Source organism: Lygodium microphyllum, chromosome 6 (assembly GCF_053477565.2).
Source record: "Lygodium microphyllum isolate KBCC chromosome 6, Lygodium_microphyllum_v1.1.10, whole genome shotgun sequence".
Taxonomy (NCBI): Eukaryota; Viridiplantae; Streptophyta; class Polypodiopsida; order Schizaeales; family Lygodiaceae; genus Lygodium; species Lygodium microphyllum.
In genome coordinates this window covers 165,945,886-165,952,771 of record NC_141140.1, presented here as the reverse complement: position 1 = coordinate 165,952,771, position 6,886 = coordinate 165,945,886, and the positions used below count along the sequence as shown (strand labels likewise).

The 6,886-nt window shown below is 41.8% G+C and overlaps 1 pseudogene; it reads right to left on the bottom strand.

Moving 5' to 3' along the window:
• Nucleotides 1-5,426: 5,426 nt before the first annotated feature.
• LOC148035376 (DNA (cytosine-5)-methyltransferase DRM2 pseudogene) lies at nucleotides 5,427-6,486 on the bottom strand (annotated as a pseudogene).
• Nucleotides 6,487-6,886: the final 400 nt, after the last annotated feature.

Below are 6,886 nucleotides of genomic sequence, written 5' to 3'. Positions count from 1 at the left end.
TGAAACCCATTCTTCTCATAGTGCCCCAACACCTTGATCCTGTCGGCGGGGATTACACGGGTCACTTCCTCATATACATATGAGTTTAACTCAACCCTCCGACCTCGAATATGTAAAGTTGAGTTTACGTGAGCCTCCAAAAAAAAGAACAGCTTCACAATCTTCAGGTCTTCCAACCACTTGATCCTCTTTAGGTTGGTTTGAAGGTATGCAAACCAGTGGGTAGTTATGTAATAGATTCCTGAGTCACCATCCATCTTCGTTCCACGTACAAAGGCGATGGATTATAAATATGATCTAGGATGTTCATCATCTCAACCCTTTGTCGATAATCCGGGGAATGCATTGTGGTCATAAACATGACTCAGAACACTAAGAACCTGTTCTATGCTTCATAATTTTGGAAGACATCATCGAAAGTAAGGAAATGTTCAGAATAGCAACATTTACTTTACTTGTTCTTATTAAGATTTCTTTTTTTTTTAAATCCTTTGTTGGTTTGCTGTGATACCAACTGTAACGTGCCCACCTGTTCCCTTCAAGGCACATCTTAGCAGTCCATCAAAAACGAGGTCTAGAAAGCTCCACCCGGCACTCCCATGGAATGTCAAGGGGTTTGCGATTTAGGACTTCCCGTGTCTGCCACGTAGTGGAAGTATTCTGGTCGTTCCCACTTAGGACCAACCGGAATCACGATTTTTACCTACTGGTTTCCTAAACTGCAACTAGTGACGCATCCCAAGCGAACTACTTTACGCAGAAATGCCAGGGCCGAAGCAGATTCACGCTACACTTGGTTCAAGGAGAATGGGAAACGAGAGGGATGCAAAGCTCGACCTCTTTTCCATAAGGCATAGCCCCATTCCGTTTCCCTAAAATAGCGTAAACTGGGATTATTGTAACTTAGACTCTAGGTTAGCGCCCTTGCTATTCATTTCCTTTGAAGTGATCTTCTTGCTGTCCATCATGATTGAGAAAAGTTTCTGGCCAACCGGGACTACCCATCCGTAGGACGGACCCATGGCCACATCCACCTCGATTTCCTCAGGTTGTTTTATTTGTCTAATTACCTACCACATTTAGTTGGGCATCCATCAAGCAGCTTAATTAATTAGTCTGTTAGGCACCGGTTTCTTCACGTAATCTTAGCACTTGACATTGAAAAGCAATTTCAAACAAGTTTCTTTTCAACAGCTTATCATATTTATCTTTGCAATACATTTATAAAGTCCATCCCGTAGGCTTATCCATTTTCCACCTGAAGGCTATCCAGCAATCCACAGGGACTACTAATCCAAGATTCTGATCGTAGACTAGTATGCGGGCCTCAAGATCCAATCCTGAGTCACATTGGCCTCTTGTACAGGGCCCGGAAGGCGACGATTTTACGGCCAGATCCCCCTGGCACCCAAGCATCCTCCTGCTCCAAGTAGCGCTCAATGGAGAGACCTCACACCGCGGGTTCGGTCCACCTTCTTGGCGCATTAACAACCCCCTTGGTTAGGGTCAAGCAAATAGTCAGGGGTAACTGAGACTGCCTCTCCCTTTAGGCCTTCAACCTAAAGCATTAGATATCTTTGCATCCTTTAATTCTTGGAGCAAAAAAAGCAAACAGTGCTCTCTAAACTGTTACAAGCACAATCATTTCCAGTGGTCGTTTTTTGGCCAACTGCTAAGGAGTGAATCCTTCTCTCCGAATGCATCCAGCACTTGATCTGGGATCAATTGCGACTTGGCAAGATCCCCAAGGTTTATTTGTCAACCCTTATGTCCTTGGGTTAGGGACGTACCCTATTATCCCAACTTAACCAATACCTTAAGTTCTATTAATAGAAAATATGTTGCTCCAAATTATTGATTGGTCCTTTGCTTCAAAAATATCTAATCCTCTAATCTTGGTCACGTTTCCGAAGAAAGGTACTATATCAGGACGACTACTCATCCTCTTGCAAGATAAACTTGCGCAAGAATCTGTCAATCTTATTCCAAGGAATTGGCCATACTCTTGTGGTCAAACCACAAGATCATGTGACTCTGCAATTTGTTGCACAAGTGCCACATCTAACCCATGGGACCATTTTACCCATCGAACGACTTCTTCTAATCACAGAATCATGATTAGATAGGAATAGGGTTAGGGTGTCTTCATATCCAATCCGTTCCTGATTGCACTAGGTGGACATCGTCGATCCTAGGGTTCCAACTCAATCCGAGTTTCATATTTTTAACGAGTGATCCTTAGGGTAGAAACCCTAGATCGTTTCTTGCGAGTATATCGTATTGTCCCTACAATCCGTGAATGTGGACAGGTCTTTAGGGTATGAGAGTTTCAACTTGGCAATAAGTGTGACTAGGTCACGTCCTCAACGTGCTAAACCCTAGTTAGCACTTGGGATATGTTGCATCAATTTAACCATTCCTAAGCGATTCCTTTGCGGTTTAGGTATTTAGGGTAACCCAATTTACTTGTCTATTCCAAAGGATATTTTTGATACCATTCTCGTAATCACATGATTCATTGCCTATGTATGATTAGATTTACAAGCCCTAAGTTTTCTGGTTAAGATCAAAGCATATGCTAAGTTACAGCATAATTTCTATTGATGCATTCACGGATCATGCTCATAAGATCTTAGGGTTTAAGCTAAAATGAACCATGCAGCCTTTTTCTAATTTCATTTCTGAATGAATTATTCGTATGCTGAATGAGCATTACACAACCTTTCGTAACTAGTTACGTAATTGATTGTTTTGCAAGCCACATGCTCTCTGGTTTTTTTCCCCCCATCAACATCAAATTGTATGCTTAGGGAAAACACAGAAAGATTATTTCAAAGATTGGATACTAAAAACAAAATAATGTATGTAGCACACGAAATTTCATATATATAGATGAAACGTTTTTACATTATGAGTTCTAGTGCTTGTGACCTCATGTTCGCAAGCACTAGCTGAAAGTAATACATATCAAAAATGAAAATTACAAGCCAAGGGGAGGCATGCATGCATGGGGCTCCTCTATATCTCCTCAAAAGAGGCATCATCATCGATACCACCACCACTGCCTGTGCCGCTGCCGTTGCCGCCACTGCTACTGCTAGTCCCCCCTTCTCTATCCTCAATTGCATTAGGGTTCACCTACACAAGGATTAAGGTATATAAATACAATTACAAATAATAAATTAAAGTTATCTATACTTTTCATGTAAAAAATAAAACATACCTCTTTTGGTGGTGGAATCCTTATGGCGCGATTATATTGCTCCTTCGTGATGAGTCCCTCCTCATAGAAATGCTGCCAAGTGGACTCCCGGTTATGACCTCGATGGTAGCCTACTTCTCTAGGAGTAGGCATCCTACCAATGATATGATACTACAAAACAATTTGAACATACGACGTATTAAAACACACTACATAATGAAGTGAAACAAATTACAAGATTTAATTTAAAAAAAGAAATCAAATAATACTTACAAACTCAGCCTCCCATGACTCCCTGCCACCCGATCCATAATGCGACGATCCCATGGTTGCCATCTGGATATGTCGCGCCTCTGCATGCTAGGGACTTGCCATTTTCTCCGCTGCTCTCTTCTTGGCCTCTTTCCACTCCTTGCGGTGGCAATTGGGTAGTTGGCCATATCCAGGGCGCCCTTGCTCTTGTCTCCGCAATGACTCCTTGGCATGCGTCAAAAGGTGAGACCTCTTGTTATGAAGCACGTCTCTCACCTTTGACAGTCCCCAATCATCTGAGAATTGTGAATTCTTAGGATTAGGGTACCTTTTATGTAATGCCCGTAGCACCTCTTGCCACAAACCATTTTTTTGGTGCTTGAAGGGAATCATGCAATCTTTGTATATGGCATGCACGACACTCCTCAAGTAGGCTATCACTTCCCTCCCCTCAAAGTCATGCAAGATACCACCAACATCAGTGATAGAGTAGTACATCTGTGGAGGCTCACCTCCCTCATTTTCCGGTGAGGGTGATCGAGAGCCACCACCTAGGCAACCCCCACAAAGCCTCGTCAACCTCCTTGTCCTCCCGCGCCACTCTCCCTCCTCGCTCGATGTGCACTACCCTCTACCTCACTCGATACACGTGCTTCTGTAGATGCACGTGCTTCGGCCGATCCATGTACCTTAGCTAATCCCTGTGTAGGCAAAGATGTGATAGGTGTCCCAGATATCACACTGAAAACCTCCTCTGCAGTGGGAGGGCGACCAAGATAATTGGTCATCTCCCCCATGAATTGCTCCTTGTTGAATGGGGTGCTGGAGGATCCAGGATTCCACATCTACACAAGAAAAATCATATTACCCTGTGCAGATAAAACATATTACATACAACATCTATACCTGTGTCTTTGTGCACGTCTACACGTGTGTCTCTGTGAGCGTCTGTTAGCGCGTCTCTGTGGGCATCTGTCAGCGTGTCTAATTCCGCGTCTATAGCTGCGTCTACACTGTCATTTGGACATGCTGACACACGCGCACAGTCACACCATTTCTTCTCAAACTTGCTTTAAAAACAAAGCTAGAAAACCTCCATAGATGACAAGATCCAGCATGTGAAGAGAGAGAGAAACAAACAGAGAAAGTAAACAAGATGGAGAGAGAGAAGAAGAACTCACTTTCTTTGCTTGTTCCAACGGGTGATAGCGGCTAGGTTGCAAGCTCCTTGTCCTCCTTCTCCCTTCCCTTGGTAAGTTGCTTCAATCTTGTTCTCTTCCTTGCTGTTTGGGTCTTGTTCTTTACTCTTTGGCTCTTCTTTCCTCCTGTCCTCTTTTTAATCTTATTTCCTTGCCTCATTGTCTTTACGAAGTGATAGATAGACACGAGTAGTGATGTCGAGCTCGAACTGCAAAAAACATGGAAAAAACGCAGGAAAGCACAGGTTTGAAAAGAAAGCCACAACTTTTTTAAAATTTTTCTATACTTGCGTGGCGCGTTTGTCAGCACATGTAATGGCATGTGTATATGCACAGATAATTCCTGTTACACGTGCTTACAGACGCGTGAGAACAATTTAGGGAATCAATGCATGCATTTAGGGAATCAATTGACCTATGTGGTGACATATTGCAAATGCACAAGTCAACCTTTGATTTATATATACATCCAATCGTCATGCCCTATCCAATCACATTTGTATAGGGCATGATTGGATGTATATAGGGCATGAAATCACATATATGTAATTAGGTTTGAATAATGGGATGTATATTTGTAATACTCAGAAAGAAGTAAAGTTGGTAATGTATATCATGTCCTATGCATGTATATGCCCTATACATGTATATCATGTCGTATATACATGTATATCATGTCCGTATGATCCTATACATGTATATCATGTCCTAGCGTATGATCCAGGTGTAATTATGTCGTATATACATCCAATCATGCCCTATTCAAAAAAATACTAGCTGTTAAGAGGTTTGGTAATATTCAGGTAACCTCTTGCTTGCATGGTATGTTTTAAACTACTTAGAATCTTGGGAAATTTAAAGAAAAGATAGGATTCTTTGCCACCCAAGCCTACCTTGTTTACTCTATTGTTGCCTGAGAGATTGTTGCAGGGGCTTCCCCCAATTATGAGGTCAATCTTTCCCACTGCATCCATAATCTCAGCCAACTTATCATTAGTAAGATCTCTAACATCATCCTCCATTTGAAATCGGCCTGTTTGTAAGGTTTTGTTCCACGAGCTAGCTATTATGTTTTTACATTTATTATTGATCTCCACAATAACAACAGCCTTCAAAATTATACCCAATTTGTGCAATGCCACTTCTTTCCCACCAAGGCTCGAGAATAAGGACAGAACTGTTAAACCTTGTGGATATAATTCTTTCAGTGGTGAAAGACTGTACACAATAGTATTGACTTGAAATGAGTTGCACAATGCATCATACTGATCTAAAAGGGTAGAGCAACCTCAAGTGTGGTCACGATCATATCCAAGCACTAGCTCAATCTCATGGGGTTCAAGTGGGACAGCTTGGCCTGGGCTGACCCAAACCAAGTTTCATATTTTGCATGCCAGGACAATCTCATGTTGAAGATAAGAAGGTATCTTGCTTTCTTAGTGGGAAGAAAATATTTTTCTGATCAATCCACATATAGTGCTAGGGGCACCCCATGTGTTTATGCAATTCAGCTTCTCTCTCGGATCCCATGGGGGCCAATACTTCTTTGTTTTCGGAAGCACCTCAAAGATTATCATGGGAGCAGGGGAAAGGATCAACCTTCTTTCATCTACTGGAAGGTTATAAACATAACCACCTTAGCCTAAAGCATGTTGAAAAATATCTAGAGTCTGTGAACTCTCGATCTATGCCACTAAAATGCCATTTGATGGTCTCTCACTCTGAATTGGGAACGTTCTCAAAATTTTCAAAATAGAAAAAGGGAGGGCCTTCCATCAAACTATTCAATGGTTTTGGCTTGCCTTTAAAAAAGCCAGGAATTCCAAAACCCATGCCCTTTTTGAACTTGAAGGGTGAGATAGAACCTAGATGTGGATGTGATGTTTTTCCATTCATAGATTGAGTCTCGAGCCATAAAACACTCGAGTCTTCACTGGCACTTTTATCCAAGTCTAGAGTAAGAGTAATGTTGATCTTTGTTTTAAGGCCCAAGTAAGTGTACCATAGCTTAAGGGCTCTTTCATCTACCCAATATATTTTGCTACAAACACCTCGTGAGGGTCCAGCATGTCTAGTTATTTAAACACCTCATGAGGGTCCAACATGTCTAGTTTGATCTTTTATCTTTTACTACTAGTGCACATTATTCAATGCACTTTGGTGTGAGGGTAAATATCTTTGAACTCAACGTATAGATGAAAAGAGAAATACCCAAGATTGTGGTGTCCTTGCT